Below are 18,773 nucleotides of genomic sequence, written 5' to 3'. Positions count from 1 at the left end.
CTTTTTGTTACTGGATCCTTGGCTGTCAGTACTATTAAGTCCATACTCTTGGGCTAGTAGTCAGATTCCTCAGAGAAAAGACTTCCAATCTCCTGCCCAGCTTCTTTCACTTTGGAAGCTTGGTAAGGGAATAAAGTTGAGGTTTTCCCCTTTTATTATAATCACCCTCCTCATCGTGTTTTTAGGAGATTACCCTACCCTCAGCCGTGCTGGTGTCCCTTAGTCCAAAGATCTTTGGTTCACCTCTCCAGAAACTAAATCTCCTCTCTTTGTGTTATGGTGTGGAGTAGAGAAGAGGGGCAATTGCCCACCTTCACAGCGTGAAAATACTGACCTGGGGCTTAACTCATTCTTTAATAGCCTTGCAAGCAATTCTGTTTTCAGCCCCATCTACACTTTCACTTTCAAAGACACCTTGTACTGCTAGTTCCTGAGCCTTTGTGGTTTAGAGGGTCGAATCAGGTTGTTTCTGTGCTTTCTCTACGGCAAGTCTTCAGCCTTCATGGGCTGGTACTTGTCTACTGCCTTTCCAACTTCCGACATTCTGCTGTTGTTATCTGTTCTCATGTTCTCTTTGTCTTCGACAATGTATACCTTTAAAAATACCTTTACTTTCATCTTAGTGTGACTTTAGGAGGAAGCTGTGGTAATCCCCTACGTTCAGTTCATCAACTAGTTGAAATGCTTCCCTTTCCCCCGCCATTAAACATTAATAGCACATAAATATGATGTCCTTCATGGAATCACCCATATCGTGGAATTTGAAGGTTAGAAATATCTATAGATAGATGTAGATGTAGATGTAGATGTAGATGTAGATATAGACATAGATGTATCTGCTCTGGTAACAGAAAAACAAGCATTCTGTACAGGTGTAACAAGGCATTAACTGTTTATATTGGCTAGTAGCTGAAGAAAAAGTAAAAGTTTTTCCTCTTGTCCATGTCTCCTGAATTTTAGTTAAAATTTTTTCTCAGCTAGGTAAAGATGGTTTTCTATCACTACCAAATAGAGAAAGGCCATGAGAGAGAGAGAGAGAGAAATATAGCCAAGGTTAGGAAGCAAGTCTCAACAATCAATCAAACTGGAGTGTCAATTGAGTTTGGATCATCTGGATGATTCAGGCCGATGGATCCTGCCCACCCCCCCAAGACCGTCTATCTAAAAACATGTTACTCCACCCCAGCTGTGTACCAGGGATTTCCTTCAAAGATCACTGACCCCACTGACATCTCCAAAGATGTAAGCAAGTCAAGAGAATCCCATGCCCTTTGTTGCAGGGATCAAGTGACTGAGGTTTTAAGAATTTCAGCACATGGCATTCTCCTGGCCATGACGATTGGCACCAAGCTCAGATCACTTGCCTAATAAATGAAGAAGGCCTTCCTTCTCCTTGAGCATTTTCAAGAAAGCAAATAGCCCAGATACTTTTGGCAGACTCTCTAGGTCTGCAAAGAAAGTTGGCTTGGGATCGAAGACGACACACTGGATGGCAGAGCCGAGAAGCAGACAAAAAAACACACAAGATACTTGATAAACAAACCCAGAAGCCTGGCCACCTGGGTATTTTCCATTATATGAGTCAATAAACTCCCTTGTTTTTAAAGTTGGGTTAAACTGGGTTTTTCTTTACTGATAAATCTTATCACATGCCTATATTATCTAAATTACCTACCACCATTATGGGAAAAAAAAATTCCCCCGAGCTTGCCCATATTTACCCAATTAGCTTTTTTTTTTTAAGATTTTATTTATTTATTTGAGAGACTGAGAGCAAAAGAGCACAGAGGGAGAGGGAGAAGTAGACACCCTGCTGAGCCGGGAGCCCCATTGGGGGCTTGACACCAGGACCCTGGGATCATGGCCTGAGCTGAAGGTAGATGCTTAACCACTGAGCCACCCAGGCGCCCTTGCCCAATTAACTTTAAAAGAGGGTTAAAATGTTCTGACATTAAAATTTAAATCTTATTGATAAAATGCATTCATGACATGGGCTTATTTGCAGTTGAGTGAACTCCTTATCATCACCAATTGTCTTTATTATACACAACAACAAATATTTACATATCTTTCCCTCAAGACAGCATTTCCTTCCTCTTTTCTTTCTTTCCTTGATTAGTAGTAGTTCTGCTTGGGCATAACTTTTAAAATCCATTTACTATGTCAGCAAAATGAGAACTGTCAAGTCACAAGCATTAGAAAAAGAGGAAAGAATAATCATATTCCAACAGAACATTTAATTTAAATTCATAAAATAAATACAGATCAGGATTACTCCACCTACAAAATTACTTGAAAGCTTTGTTGAACTTTACTGTTATAAAGATGAATATATTATTGATGAAATAACACTAGGATAAAGCAGCTAAAATTGTAGCTGCCCCAGTGTCTGAATAATGCATACATTTATAGAAAATCAAACCAGATAATTGAGGAAAATTAATATACTTTGAAATCTAATTATTTAATAGACTGTCTTCAGTAATTTAGGTAATTGTCAATTTTCCCTTTTGTTTTGTAATCTTCTAAACAAAATGAGAAACATAACAAGTATAATAAACACATAAAAGAATAATTCCAGGGCCCTAGTTCTTATTGTTCTTCTCTATCCGAACTCACTGCTTTAGTAATCCTATCTAGCTAGACTCATGGCTTAAATGCCATCTGTACAACCAATTATGATCTGTTTTCAATCTCCTATCCTCACTTCTCTCCAATCTCGACTTCTATATCCTACTACCTTTATGATATCTCCATTTGAACGTCTAATAGTTCAAACTCAGCATGTCCAAAACTCAACTCTTGGTCTTTCCCCTCAAAATCTGCTTTAACCTAATCTTCCTTGTCTCAGTAGAAGACGATTTCATTTTTCCAGTTGCTCGGGACAAAACATCAAGTAACCCTTGACTCATCTCTTTCTCTCAAACACCACACCTAATTTATCAGTAAATCCTTCCTGTTGGCTCTACCATCAAAACATCCAGAATCTGATCACATCTCTCCACCACCAATTCTACTAGCCTGTGCCAAGTCACTGCCATCTCTTGTTTGGATTATTGCAATGGCCTCCCAACTGGGGACCATGCTTCGATCTTTGTCTCCCTAAAAGACGGACTTTTTAAATACTAAGTTAAATCACGTCACTCCTCTACTCAAAATCATCCCACAGCTCCCTATTCTTACTCAGCATGAAAACCAATGCCTTCTTTGTAATGACTTACATGAAGGTCCTCCATTTACTCTCTGACTTCATATCCTTTTATTCTTTCCTTCTTGACCTCTCAGCTCCAGCCACACTGGGCAACTCTCACCTTAGGGTCTTCATTGTGTTCTTCTACTTTCCTTCCAGACTGTCACAAGGTCATATTGGAATGAAACTTACCCTGGGGAGTCTACCTAAAATTACAAACCCTCTTCTCAACAACCACCTGCCAGATTTTCTGCCATGTTGCTCTATTTTTCTCCTTTCCCTTGGCAATGGTAGCTTTCTAACATTCCCTGCACTTTACTTAGTTACGTTTCCTGTCTCTCTCTCCCACCAGAAGACAAGCACCCCGTGTTCAGGGGTCTTGGTTTGTTCACTGGTGTATCTCAAACATCTTGATCGGTGCCAGGAACGGAGCAAACGTTTCAATACACATTGCCTGAACAAATAAAAAGGAAAGGCAGACTTCTATATATGACTAATCTGTTGACAACAAAAAGGCAATAATTGTAAGACTGAAATCAGATGGTTTTTAATTTTATAAAGAGCTTCATAATTTGCTTTATTCATTTCCATTGGTGGAAATGTGAATATATTTTGAAAATACAAACGGATGCATGTAATACCTAATACTAATGGGAAAACATTAATAAATAAGCTTTAACATCTCATACACCTACACATAACACATGTCTACAGATGGCAAAGCTGGCCTATGGATTCCAGCCCCCACGCACGACTCTCACTTGTCCTTACTCAGGGCTGTCCAGGCAGAGACATCGGCTCCATCCTTCACTGGCTCTTATTTTGAGATAAAGTGCATTTCTCCTCTAATTTTTCATCTAAAAATTCCAAATCTACAAAACATCTTTAAAAACAGTATACGCCCCTTTAGCTAGTGCTGCCAATTTTTAACATTTTGCCACATTTGCTTTCTCTTTCTTTCTTATGATGTGTTTTTATGTTTTCCCTGAACTGTGTGATAGTAATTTGCTGATATCATGACATTTCATCCCTAAATACTTCATCAAGTATCACTTAAGAACAGGACATGCTCCTATATCACCACAATAAAAGCATCATACTCAAAAAATTTAACAATATAATACTATTATCCAATATAGTCCATATTCAAATTTCCTCAATTTCCCCAATAATATTATTTATAGTTTTTTTTTTATATGTGGGACATAACCACAGGCCATGCATTATATTTAGTTGTCATATCTAGAATAGTTCCTCCTCCTTCTTGTCCGCCCTTTTCTCCCCCCTCCTTCTTCTTTTCCTCGTCCTCCTTTTCTGTGTGTCATGTTATTGACATTTTTAAAGCGTTCAGGCCAATCATTCCCTCATTACTAGATTCAGGTTAAAGATTTTCAGCAAAGGCGCCTGGGTGGCTCAGTTGGTTGGGCCACTGCCTTCGGCTCAGGTCATGATCCCAGAGTCCTGGGATCGAGTCCCGCATCGGGCTCCCGGCTCATGGGGAAGCCTGCTTCTCCCTCCGACCCTTTCCCCTGTCATGCTGTTTCTCTCTCTCAAATAAATAATATCTTTAAAAAAAAAAAGATTTTCAGCAAAACCTGGACCTTAAAAGTAGACTTCTGATGTGTGCCTTTATAGAGTGAAGGGGTTACAAGCCTAGTCCATGCAACCGGACATAGCTGGGTTCAAAGCCGGCTCTTCCACTCATGGACTGTGAGCAATACTTCATAGCTCTTCATAGCTCTTTGCCTCCGCTTCCCTATTATAAGATGGAGATGATCATGCTATCCATCTCATAGGACTGCTATGTAGATTAAATAGGTTAGTATATGGGAAGCACTTAGAACAGTACTTGGTATGTGGTAAATGCTCTATTGTTAGCTCTATTTATAGTCTTAAAACAACGTTGACTAATTTCTCTCTCCTGCTTGAATTGGGGTGCGGGCAGGGGGAGAGAGGGTGGCAAGACACGCAGGAGGAAGCTTTTCTCTTCCCTGAGTGTAGAGTAACTATTGAAGACCTGGCTTGGAATTTTAATTAAACCCCATTGTTGTTGTTGTTGTTGTTTTGGAAGTTTGAAGTGTTTTCAACTCATCGCCTTTTGACAAATGGCATTTATGCTACATTCAAAAGGGAGAGTAAGGTGGCATCTCGGTGCGTCCATACACGGGAAAGTTTCAGAGGTGAGCGGCCCTGATCCGACACGCCTCTAGAGGGCAGCAGAGGCCCTCGCAGACCTCTGGACTCCCTCGCAAGTGAACCGCGGGTAAGTCACTTCTTTCCGCAGACCACGCGCCCCGGGGAAGGAGGCCCGCTTTACTCAACAGAACAAATAGGTGCGCGGCTGTTTACTTGGGGAGAGGAAGCAAATAACGCTGCTAAACCGATTTACGTTATCTTTTTGGTAAGAAAGTTATTCTTAAATGTAGCTGCTTCTGAAGACTAAATATATCACACTATTGTGCGTGCCTCATCCAGAGCGTGGTAACATGAAGCTCACCAGATCTGGTTCCAGCAATTAATTCTTAGCAAGCAGCTGAGTGTTGAGAGCGACTTTGTGATATAATTGCTGCCAGTGCCAACTCCCAATGGGCAGGGAATACCGCCTCCTCCGTGCACAACAGAGCTCATCTGCCTGGCTGCCACTTCTTTCCCTTTTCCAAACACGTCTAGGGGCTTTCTACTTGTTATCAATCTCAAGACCTTTTAGTAAATGTTTCTATCCGACCTCAAATTTTCTCCTAGACCTGAGCTATTACCGGGTGTGGAATAGGGGTCTCTTTTTAAAAATTGCAGAGCATTCAGAAATAGATTCAGCTACAAATAAATTATGAGCAACATCATTAGCATATTTTTGACATTTCAGGTGGTCTGTAGAGGGTGATGGGTAGGAGCATGGAATCTGAAAGCAGATAACCTAGACTCGAATTCCAGTTCCACAACTAACTAGCCGGGTGATCTTGAACGAGTTATTTAACCTCTCTGTGCCTCAGTTTCCTCTTCTATAAAAGGGAACCACTACTAGTACCTACCTCATAGGGTCGTTAGGAGACTTTAAGGAGTTAATACATATAAAACTTTTCAAATCGTCCCTTGCATTTAAGAAGTACCATAGAACTGTTAGCTTTTATTATCTAGGATCTCAGAACCTTTGGCAAGCATTCAAGCCTTTCCCTCCTTCATTCTCCCTCCTGGACAATGGGGCGGCACAATAGAGACTTGGGTTCAACGCACCCGCAGAGCATGGCCCTCATAGGTATCTGCTAAAAAGGAGAATTTTCCCCTTCACCCAAAACACACAGAAAGAAAACTGTAGAAATTCTGCATTCCCTAAGACTTCCCCTTAACAACGCCCTTGTCCGCCTTTGTGCTGTCTTCTCCAGACCAGCAAGGTTCTAGCTGGTTTTCTTGATGGAGTTTGAACCATCAAGGACCAGCAAGGTTCTAGCTGGTTTTCTTGATGGAGTTGGGGTTACCACTCGTTTCTGTCTCAGCCACCAGCTCTAGCACAACCACTCTCAAACTCTTGAGTTTACGTAATTGGTCACTCACCACGACGCACAAGCTTTTCCTCTTTTTCCCAAGTGTAAAGAGATAGACAAGTATTATACATGCTCCCCCTTTTAAAACAAAGAGAATTCCTTTAAAGTTAAAAAAAATGTTCTAGGGGCGCCTGCGTGGCTCAGTCAGTTGAGCATCTGGACTCTTGATTTTGGCTCAGGTGGTGATCTCCAGGTTGTGGGATGGAGCCCTGCCTTGGGCTCAGTGGGGAGTCTGCTTGAGATTCTCTCTCTCCCTCTGGCCCTCCCCCCTCTCAAAATAAATAAATCTTTTAAAAATGTTTCAGAAAAGTGTTCCACTAGAAGTAAAAAAAAAAAAAATACTGACTTAGAGAGGAAAACAAACTTTGTTTAAAAAATAAAAAATCTTAGGGGTGCCTGGGTGGCTCAGTTGATTAAGTCGGCTAAGGTCATGATCTCAGAGTCCTGGGATCCAGCCCCTGGTGGGATGCCCTGCTCAGCAAGGAGTCTGCTTGTCCCTCTCCCTCTGCCCCTTCCCCTACTCGTGCTCTCTCTCTCTTTCATAAATAAATAAAACCTCAAAAGAATAAAATAAAAAATAAATATTTTTAAAAAACAAAAAACAAAAAAAGGTTTAGAGGATGATAAGTATATAGAATATCAGGTCAGCAGTGTAAACTGACATTATCTTAATGTAAAAACAGGATCTGCATGAATACACCTTAATAAAAGACTTGTGGAATCACCTTCTATATAGTTCCATGAGAACTGGGCTGATTCCACTGGGGGAGGTGGTTTGGGAGCAGTGCATTCTTTGAGGTAAACCAATTGTCTGATTTTTTTAGTCTGCTCTCTGAGCTTACCTTAGGCTTGGGGGCTTAAGGTATCTGAAACTTAGTTCAACAAATTATTAATGGATTCCTCCTCAGACATACTTCCAGCATTTTTAGAAGCCAAATAAAATAAAAATAATTTATGCTACACAGTCCATTGTGAAAACTCTAGGAAATGTATCAATAGTACTGTAGCACGCTGTGAAGATACAATTTTTCCCGTATAGCACACGGCTTATAGAATCAGACTGCAGGCTTTCAAATTCTAGATGTTCCGCTTACAAGCTTTGAGATCTTGGGCGAGATTTAGTGGGGATAATAGTCCCCACCTGTAATAGACACTGGTCACTTTCTGTCCCACCCCCTTCAGCAAGTGCCTGATGCTCTTCTTTCCTAGATTCCACCCACTACCCACCCACACACTGGGCAGCAGGATGGAAGCCAAGCTTCCCTTCCCTTCCTAGCCTATAGAGTTTCCCTGTGGGACCAACTGAAGTGGCCCCTGAGGGCTTTGGCCAGAGATGCCCCCTTGCTTTGGCTCAACTCCCTTTTCCTGTCCTCCTTCCATCACTCCATACTGATCTCTCCTAGGACCACCTCAAGGATGACTGCCTTGCATTTGAACCTCATCTGTCAGGATCTGCTTCTGGAGAACTAGGACTTCACATCTAACCCCCCCCTGGGGGTTTGAAAGGATGGACGAACATAATATATCAGAAGCACCTAAAACAGTGTCTGGCATATAAGTATTAGCTACTGTTACTATCGGAGATTGGACCTACAGGACCACGGATAACCAAGGGGGCTACACCGGGACTTCAGACAAACATAAAGCCACAAACATACAAACTCTTGAGAAACGTTGAGGGAGCTCAATAATCCACATAATTGCTTCCATTCGCATCACTGGTTGCACCCTTGGCCTTAATTACAAGGGAATAAATGCTTCTGACTGAGTTGTAATATAAAGAGGCTGCTACTTGTGTGCTCCCATGAGACCCGCCACAGGCATTCAATTTAGTTAATAAGTATGGATACTGGAAGACTTGAACGTTCTCTCTCCCATGTGCTATTTTTTTTTATATAAGTGAAAACTCTTTGGTTCGTCCTTTAACGGGGTTTCATGGAGTAGTTTTAAGGTTGCTTGTTTGAAGGTAAGCAGCAGGAGTCTTAAGAACTTAATTTTAAGAAATTCAAAGAGCAAAGAATGCACTTTGTTCTTTGAGTTTCTTAAACCTATATTTCATATCCTTTCATAATAATTTGTCTTTTATGGATAAAATATACACAAATCGCTTAGGAAAAAAGGCATCTGAAATGACCTTGGGCGGCCAAGTTCTTCTGTTTTTTAAATGGCATGCACAGAGTATATTATTAAGACTTCTATATGGCCGCATTTCTAGCGCAGCTCAGAAAGAGAATTTACCATTTCTTTATTATTCAGTTCAAATATAAGGGCAAAGAAACTTACTCATAGGATTTCTTTTTTTAAGGTTTTCATTTATCAGCTCCTGGAAAAAAAAAAAACCGATATAGGCAAAATCCCAACATGATAAAACCAGAACTAAAGTAATAGTGGCTAGGGGGGAATCTCTAAGTGAATTATTATGATCCTAGGTCCAAAAAAAAAATTTATTCTTGTCTGGTTCTCTCATCTGACCCCACTACAGACTGGCTTTTGTCCACTTCACAGCACTTGAGTCATTAATGATCTCCTCCAGGACAAATTGAACGTTCTCTCTTCTACCCTCACTCACTTTAATCTATTTGTTGCCTTTGTTCGACTCAACCACTACCTTCCTCCTCCTCCATAAGCCTCTCTTCTAATTTTGTCTGATCCTTTAGTATTTCTTTCCTTTTCAATTTTGTTATATATTTTAAAAATAAAAAAATGAAAACGACAATTAGAGATGAGGGAGAAAAGCACCCCAACCTAAACACTAGTATTTTGTTGGATTTCCACTCCCACCCAGTTGTTGTTTTTTTTTCTAACTGGTTTTTACATATTATGAGTAGGATTTTCTATCCTTCTTTTTCTACCAAATATTTTGTTTTTCACATGTTGCTACAGAATCTTTGAAGCCTCCATCCTTGATTCCTTTTAATAATTTCTTCTCTCTCTCACCCCTCCTCAGCCTGTTCTCTTTCCCCGTGCAAATTCACCCTTCTCCCCCAACAAATCCACTGCTGAGCCAAAATCTACTTTATATCGTATATTTTCCTTTTATGTTCAAGTATTCCTTTTGTTCTCTTTTTTTTTTTAAGATTTTATTTATTTATTTATTTATTTGAGAAAGAGAGAGAGAGCTGGGGAGGAGTAGAGGGAGAGGGACAAGCAGACTCCAGACTGAGCACAGAGCCCAACATGGGGCTTGATCCAACGACCTCGAGATCACCACCTGAGCCAAAGTCGAGTCAGACGCCCAACTGACTGAGTCACCCAGGCACCCCAAGTATTCCTTTTGTTCTAATGATATGAATACTATTTAAAAAATAAAGTAAAACTGTTCCACCAAAATATTCATATCAAAAACAAAACAAAACAAAATATTCATATCAAAATACTATTTACCCCAGAAGTTAATCTGGCAACGTAGATCAAAGATGTATCCTTTTGAAATGTCTAAAACATCTCTTTCCTCTAAATAATTCCCAAGATTTTTCAGAGTTCCTAGAAAGTAGCAACTAGGTAGAGGCACTTAATTAGTAGTTTTCAACAAGATTGATACCAGATTAGCATTTTCCAGATTCTGCTCCAGATAAGACTAGTGCAATACTAATAGGTGTTCAGTTTTTTAAAGTGGGGAGAGAAGGTGCATGATCCAAAAAAAAAAAAAAAGTTGGGAAATTTTTAATTTTAAAAATTTAAAAGATTCTGTAACTGTAAGAATTTTCAGAGCCTTTTAACATGTTAATTCCAGCACCTAGCACAGTTGGTAGGTGTTCAATAAATATTTGCTTAATACGTGAATGTGCATCGTGAATCTCCAGGAAATAACACAACATGTAACATTTCCCAAAAGAAAAGCAATTTCTTTATTAGAGATATTTAAACAGCTACTATTTAAAAGATTGTTTATTGCCACAATGTTTCGACTAGTTAATAACTCCAGACAATCCTAATATCCATCAACTAAGGGCTGGTTAAACAAATTATGGTACAATAAAAGCCCGTGTGAAGCTATTACAGATTACGAGATAGGTCAGTTCTGTGTTGAATATCTAAAGAACAACGTGATCTTCTCTTAAGGGACTTGGGAGGAGAAGAGAGCGCCTGGGGCCAGGCTTGGATCAGCTCTGCCCCTTGGCTTCAACTGTGAACAGGATATGTTACTACTTCATACTCCGTTTCCTCAGCTCTATAATAAAGCTTTTGAGTTAGATGATATGCAGGATCCCTTTAGACAAAGTCAGTCTGATGACTTCATCTGAGGTGTCTCATTTTAGCTGTAATGAGTTTTTTGGAAATTAAATGAAGCGCAAGCAGTGTTATGCAATGAATTAGATTATTTTTCTATCTTCTCCATGGACTGTAAACATTATAATAAATAAATAAGCAAATAAATAAACACATTTTTATCTCAGTTCCATGCAATGTATCAAAAGTCTTATAAATTTGTATACACTTGACCCAGCAATTCTACTTTTAGGATCTATACTAATGAATTATTCAAGAATGTAAAAAAATATTTAACTTAGCAAAGATGCTCATGTCAACAATAGGAAAAAAATGGACATCAACTGTATCTAACAACAAGGAACTGGTTAAATAGATGACAGTACATTATAAAATGTCACAGTATTAAGTCATTAAAACAATGCAGAAAAGTATTTAATGTTACAGAAACAGATTTACAACATATTTTTAAGATGAAAAAGCAGGTTATAAAACAGCATGTACAAGATAATTCCATTTTTATTATAAAACATTTCTATGTTCATAAAGAAAGGTGGAGAAGGATTGACAACAAAAGCTTTACACTGATAATAACTGGGTTTATATGTGTTTTCGAAGCTTTATAAGGTTAGTATGCATTGTTTATGGAGCAATAAAATCAGTGGTCTTATCATTTTTTCCACAGTTTGTTTCCTTAGCACTCTAGGTAACATAAATAATCATTTCTGGTCAAAGGAAAAATGGGATTCAATAAAACTACATTAGTAAATGCTTACTTGAAATGATTCAAAACACTGTCAATCGAAGATGCCTAATCTCTTTTCCAAAAATGATGAAATTGTGGTTAAGAACAGAAATGAATTTTTTAGATGCCTTTATAACCAGCATGTTAAGTAACATGTTCATGACTTGATGTGTTCATGGTCTTACTTGAAGAGTTTGACAGAGAGGCTGATGGTCGTGAACAACAATAGCAATGCAGGGAAGATTCTGTTCATGGCCTGGCAACGAATTATCTACAAGTTACACATACAGTTTCAAAGATGCTTCAAAGATGCTGGAAGTTACCTGCACCTCCTATTACCAATTTCACTTTTTTTTTTTTTATGGTTCTTAAATGGCTCAACACTCTGCCTTGTATTATCCATTCACCCGACAAACATTTATGGAGTACCTACCTACCTTGTACCGGCCACTGCCTGAGGCTACAGCAATGAGTAAAACAGACAAAACACCTTGCCCTTATGAGGCTTCCATTCCAGTAGATTTTTATCGCTTCCTAAATATAGGTCATGATTCTTCTTCGAGATTCTAAACTCCTAGAGTTCAAGAAGTGGGTCTAATCTAACTTTGGCTCTTCCATATACCCAAGAGAGTGCTTTGCAGTATAAATCAGTGACTGATTAAACAATGAAAGGATGCACAAGCACTTCAGTCTGATTGTCCTTTGACCCCAAGAACTACATTTAATCACTTTGCTTTATTCCACTTCATCTATTTTCCCCCCAATTTTCAGTTACTTTGATTTCAATCTACAAAATCCTAAAGATGGGAAAAGACAAAGATGTAGCTTGTGATGAAGGAAAACCAGGAAGCAATGCAAGCAAAAAATGAAAATTTCATCAGTTGCTTTCAAAGTGCTATATTTCAAAAATATAAGTCAGTCAAATAAATGCCAGAATATTACCATTTCTTTAAAAAGTAGATGTTCGGGGCGCCTGGGTGGCTCAGTCGTTAAGCGTCTGCTTTCGGCTCAGGTCATGATCCCAGGGTCCTGGGATCGAACCCCGCATCGGGCTGCCTGCTCAGCGGGAACCTACTTCTCCTTCTCCCACTCCCCCTGCTTGTGTTCCCTCTCTTGCTGTGTCTCTCTCTGCCAAATAAATAAATAAAATCTTTAAAAATTAGAAAATAAAAAAATAAAAAGTAGATGTTCGAATATATACAGATAAAATATTTGTTTGCCCTGTGTATACTTTCCAAACTAGTTCAATATATCATTGGGCTCTTTAAATTAGCTGTATTTAAAGATACTGTTGTGTAAATTCATTTGTTCTCAAGCAAAGTAACAAACCCTCTTTTTCCAGCTTAAGAAAATATATTGTATTTACCTTCAATTTTCATGATCTCCCCAATAACAGACATTTAATGCTACTAATGTTTAATCCTTATTAGAAAAGAAAATTAAACCAAAGATTTCTTTTTAAGTGTTGGGATCACACAAAGTTAAGATGATGACAGTTGACCATTATTCAGGTTTTGCGTGGATTCTGCTTCAATTCACATGATTGACTTTTCTTCCTCCTGTATTTTTCTCCACTCTTACAAGAGAAATAAACGACACTAATATATTCAAGTTATATAAAGTTAAACTTATAAAACAGGTGGACTAAGGCTTTAAGGCTTTAAATATCACAGCTCATCTCTTCCTCTTGTAGAACTCCTCTGTCCTCATATAAAATCTGTGGGTGAGTGCCTCAAGGTCACCAGCCATTGGTAACAAAGTCAAGTTCTGTACCCAGCCCCCCTCCTCCTGCCACTAGATTTACAATGCCTCCCCCAAAATAAGAAAGTTGTTAACAGTCTCAATAAAAATAGAAATATACAAGACTTCGAAACTTCCTTACACTTAGTCCTTCTTCTTCTTCTTCTTCTTTTTTTTAATGGGGAAAGAAAAAAAAGTGGTGAGACTTTCCAGAGGTAAAGAAAAGAGCTTATGAGTCTAGATGAGAACGAAATATGTCACTAACAGGGCCTTTCCTTGGACCCTTGTTGTCTTTTTATTTAACTTTTAGTGTCTAGTTAAAACTACTATATTTCCTGAATCATAAGGACAAAGCCAGCTTAAGCTCTTTTTCTTTCCTTCCTTCCTTCTTTCCTTCCTTCCTTCCTTCTTTCTTTCCTTCCTTCCTTCTTTCCTTCCTTTCTTCCTTCCTTCCTTCCTTCCTTCCTTCCTTCCTTCCTTCTTCTTTCCTCCCTCTCTCCCTCCCTCCCTCCAAATACAAGAGAATATGGCTGGTAGTTTAAGAATTGGTCAGTCTCACTCTGAAATAGTTATTTATGTGCTTTTCTCTGACTTGATTACTCCTCCCACTGATATAAATAGTTTCTTCTTCTGGGGTAATTCTGCCTCTAGTAAAAACGCTGCAGTGTAGCTGAGATGCTGGTGTGAGGGCGGTAAATTATGTATCAGGAATGCTCTTGCTGCACTTCAGCCTGGAAGCAGGGGTTTATTTCTGAGTCCACACCTTAGCTTGCCAGCAAGACAACAGAGCCCTGTTGCCCACAACCATTGTTGCCGCATGAAAGCCTTTGGCCAGCTGGATTCTTAAGCATTCCACACTAACCGTATGAGTCCATGATCAGGAAAATAACAGTATAACCCCATCTAAACAACAACAACAAACTCTCACCCCCTTTTAAAATTGTTTTTAGCTATTTCAGAATAAAGATTCCAATCTTGAAACTCTTCATAGATTCACTACCTAGAATTGTTTATTCATTCTTGGGATATGGTTGTAATAAAGTCTAGGAGTTAAGTCAAAAACATTACCAGCATAACATCCTCTTAAAATCAAAATATCACCACCCATCACAACTTTATCAGCCTACTCTTCAGTCACTGGGAAAATATTTGAGAATCTAACACATAACAAGTGTGGAGGCCTCCACAGAGAAAACCACCAAATAAATATACAGTGTCTCCCTTTAAAGACTTTTTAATTTACATGGGGATATATACAACATTGCTGATTGCATGCCCAGAAAGTATAGATAGATGAGACTTACCTTAGGGAATACAAATTGTTATGGGCAAAAACATTTGGAGAAAGCTTCTCAGAATAGATAGAACTCAAGCTGAGCGAGACAGGTAGAGAAGTTGGTTTTTTAAAGCCAGGAAGAAGAGCTTGATCTTGATGAGATGTATGATAAAGAACTGGGAGTTCTTTGACAGAAAGTCTCATTATGAAAGCAATTATTTTAAGACAATGTGTTTGATGGCAGTAACTAAGGCACACAGAACAGGGAGAGACCCTATTCTGTTTCCTGGTGCTACCTCTTGTATTTGGGTGACACCATGGTGCTAAGGCATTGAGTTCAGCAGGGAGCCCATGATCCTTGATGATCCTCGGTCATCAATCCCTTGCTCTCATCCACAGTGGTCCTCTTGGATAGCTCACTTGTCTACTTGAGGGTGCCTCTTAGGGACATGGGAACCCACTCTCCTGCTTCCCATGGGAAACCTCAGAGAGTCTTTCTCTTACACACCCATTTCTAGTACACAGGGAATTCTGGGGTCTACATGAGACTAGCACTAGCACATAGGTTACCTCTGGTCTGAATCCCCTGAAAGCTAAGGGATTTTTATTTCATTACCCTATTCCTCCAGTGTTTAGCCTGGAAGGAAATTAAGGTGCTTTCTCAAATAAGCACCCCAACTTCCCTCTTGCTTTCCTTCCAATTCTCCCTCCTACCCTGGTCCTGGAGAATCTTCTCTGGGAGTCCTCACTCTACATCAGCATGAATCTGCTAAGATTGGAGGCTGAGTCTCCTGAGACCTTCAGCTCCTGAAGCCCAAGAGCCCTTTTGCTCCTACTCTGCAATATCATCTCTTCTCTGAGTCAGGGCCACTGACTGAATGGGAGGAATGGTGAGGGTATGGAAGGAAATGCAGAGCTGGCTGCATGATCTTTGGCGATCTTAAAATATTACTGCTATGGCAGTAATCCAGGCATGATGCCATAAGAACAGAGTGGCATAAAAATAGAAACAAAGGGACATTGAACGAGAAATACAGAGAAGGAAGAAATAACAAAATCTTGTTTGTGGAATATGCTCAGGACAGAAGGTAGGAGGAAACACACTTGAGGTATTGGATGGAGGTGAAAAAATACATATTTTCCCACGGCTCATATACCCCCTTCTCCTTTGCCTTCACACGCTGTAATCACCAGGTCCTGGTAATTAAATTAAAAGTTCTTCAAATCCATATCCCTCCTCTTCATCACCACTGTCACTGCCCTTGTTCATGCCAGCAATCTCTCTCCTCTGGACCATCTACTGCATCAGCTCCTTACTTCTCTCTCTCTCTGACCTCAGCCCCTGGTAATCCATCCTACATTCAGTCATGAAGATGACCTTTCTAAAGCAACAATCAGATCATACCAGCCAAATTTTTCCTCTGGCTCGTAGTGCCCATATAGTGTACAGAACTCCTATGCACACAGCCTCACAGCACCGTACATCATGGGGCTCACCTTGCTGGCCCAGCTTTACCTGAGACCCCCTACCTGGGGCTGTAGCTCAGACCAAAGAGTTAGGTAGAGTGCTGAACTGGTCAAGGCCATGGACTCATCACCACATGAGCCCCACTGTTAACTTGGACAAGTTATTTAACTACAGTGATTTGGTGTTCTCATCTATAAAGTGTCATTAGGAAGATTGAGAATAGATTTTATATACTTTTAAAAGATTTTATTTACTTATTTGAGAAAGAATGAGAGAGAGAGGGAGAGCATGAGAGGGGGCAGGGTCAGAGGGAGCAGACTCCCCGCCGAGCAGGGAACCCGATGTGGGACTTGATCCCGGGACTCCAGGATCATGACCTGAGCCGAAGGCAGTCGCTTAACCAACTGAGCCACCCAGGCGCCCCGAGAATAGATTTTAAAAGTGCACCTGGTACACAGTAAGAGCTATAGGAGTGTTTGTTAAATAAAAGAAAAATTCTTGGGGCACCTGGCTGGCTCAGTTGGTGGAGCCTGTGACTCTTGATCTCCAGGTAGTAAGTTCGAGCCCCACATTGGATGTAGAGATTACTTTTAAAAAATTAAAAAATTATATATATGTATATATATTTGTTTTTGGAGTGACAGGATTGTAACCCTATATGAGGAGTCTTCTAGGCTTGGCAGGGACCAGGAGCTTCTAGGCCCGCCAGCTGGCCCAGGTCCATGAAGCCCTGAAGAGGCATCCGGCTGCTATGATGTATGCCAACTGTCTAAAAATAAATAAAATCTTAAAAAAAAAAAAAAAAGAAAAGAAAAGAAAAAATACTTGCCTGGATTGTCAAGTCTTTCCTACCCCAGTGAATTTACACCTTCAGGTTCTTAAATCCATTTTGCGGGCCTTCCTTCTTTTGGTCAATCTTTAGTCTTCCTTCTAGAAGGAACTAAAATGTCAGGTCTTCTGTAAAGCCTTTCTCCTGTACTTTGTTCCTCTCTCTATTAAAACTTTTATTGTATTTTAGGTTGTGTTTTTTTTTTTAAGATTTATTTGAGAGAGAGAGAGAGAAAGAGCATGTGGGGGGGGGGGAGGCAGACGGAGAGAATCTCAAGCAGATTCCCCAGTGAATGCAGAGCCCGACGTGGAGCTTGATCCCATGACCCATGAGATCATGACCTGAGCAGAAATTACAAGTAGGACGCTTAACCGACTGAGCCACCCAGGTGCCCCTGTATTATAATTTGTTTTAATCTTGTATGGCTGCCGTGACAAATTACCACAAACCAAGCTTAAAAATAACAGAAATTTATTCTTTCATGGTTCCGGAGGCTAGAATCCTGAAATCGGTATCACTGGGCTACAGTCAAGGTGTTAGCAGGCCCACGCTCCCTCTGGAGGCTCAAAGGGAAAAGCTGTCCTTTGCTTCTTCTAGCTCCTGGTGGCTGTGTGCCGTCCTGGGATTGTGGCCACATTGCTGCCATCTTTGCCTCCATGATGACGCTTCTGCTTCCTCTTGTCTGTGTCAAATCTCCTCTGCCTCACTCTTGTAAGGTCACCGTGATTGCAGTGAGGGTCCCCCTGGATAATCCAGCACGATCCTGTCATCTCAAGATCCTCAATTTAAAGGTTCCCTTACGTAGGCTAAAAGGGCCTGGCAGATGTGTTAAATTGATATATCTTTGGAGCTACTACAATAACTATTCCAACGTCCGTGTTCTCACCTTTGTATGACCAGGGTCTATCAGAGTGTAAGCACATAATATGTAACCGATAAATGAAATACATGTATAAGTACAGCGGTTTAAGGTCAATGTCTGTTGTCCGTGTTCGTTGGTATTCCTTCTTTGCTCACGCTTTTTTTCCCCCCAGGCTGGAGCTATTTCTTTCATGTGCTAATCTGTGGCTGGAGCGATCTTTTACTCCTGAACTGGATCAACTTCTAGGTTACAGAAATTAAGCGAAGGGGGCCTTCATCCTTGTATCATTTCCCTCTGAGACTCAGGGAGGCAAAGTAACCAGAAAACTCCGTTCAAACCCCGTTCCTTCCCCGCTAAGGGGCGGAAGGGAGGCTAAAAGGTGAAGGGGCCCTGGCGCTGGCAGGTCACGTTCACGGAATTTGAGAATGCAGAGCCGCAGACTGACAAGTATGAGCTGCATTAAGAGTGCTGTCATCAGTCTGCCTGCCTGGTGTGTTGCCATTGCTTGGGCGTTTATTTTAAACACAGTTTTCTTCGTAATTTAAGCTCCTAAATTCATGGCTATTGCTTAACTGACCATTCCCCCATCTCGAGTCACTGGAGTTAAGCACAGGCATTTTTCTGAAATGAGGCTGTTTCTTTTCCAGGGTTCTTCAATCACAGCCACCTTCACCCACAAGAATAAGGCTGTTCTTGCCACCCCTCACCTCGAGAGACTGCTCGCTAGCCAGACTATTGTTTCTCTCAGCCATTGGAAATCTTTCGGGGTGGGGGGCAGGGATCACTTGCAATAAAAGAAGTAAACAAGTAGGTTACTTCACACAATTGATCCTTAAAACAGGGAATTGTTTACTGTATTATAATTGTTTATTTACTTTTATGCCAGTCTTTTCATCTTTGTGCTGGTTAGAATGC

This window comes from Halichoerus grypus, chromosome 7 (genome assembly GCF_964656455.1).
Source record: "Halichoerus grypus chromosome 7, mHalGry1.hap1.1, whole genome shotgun sequence".
NCBI classification, from domain to species: Eukaryota; Metazoa; Chordata; class Mammalia; order Carnivora; family Phocidae; genus Halichoerus; species Halichoerus grypus.
The sequence above is the reverse complement of the archived record's forward strand: the minus strand, read 5'-3'. Positions refer to the sequence as shown.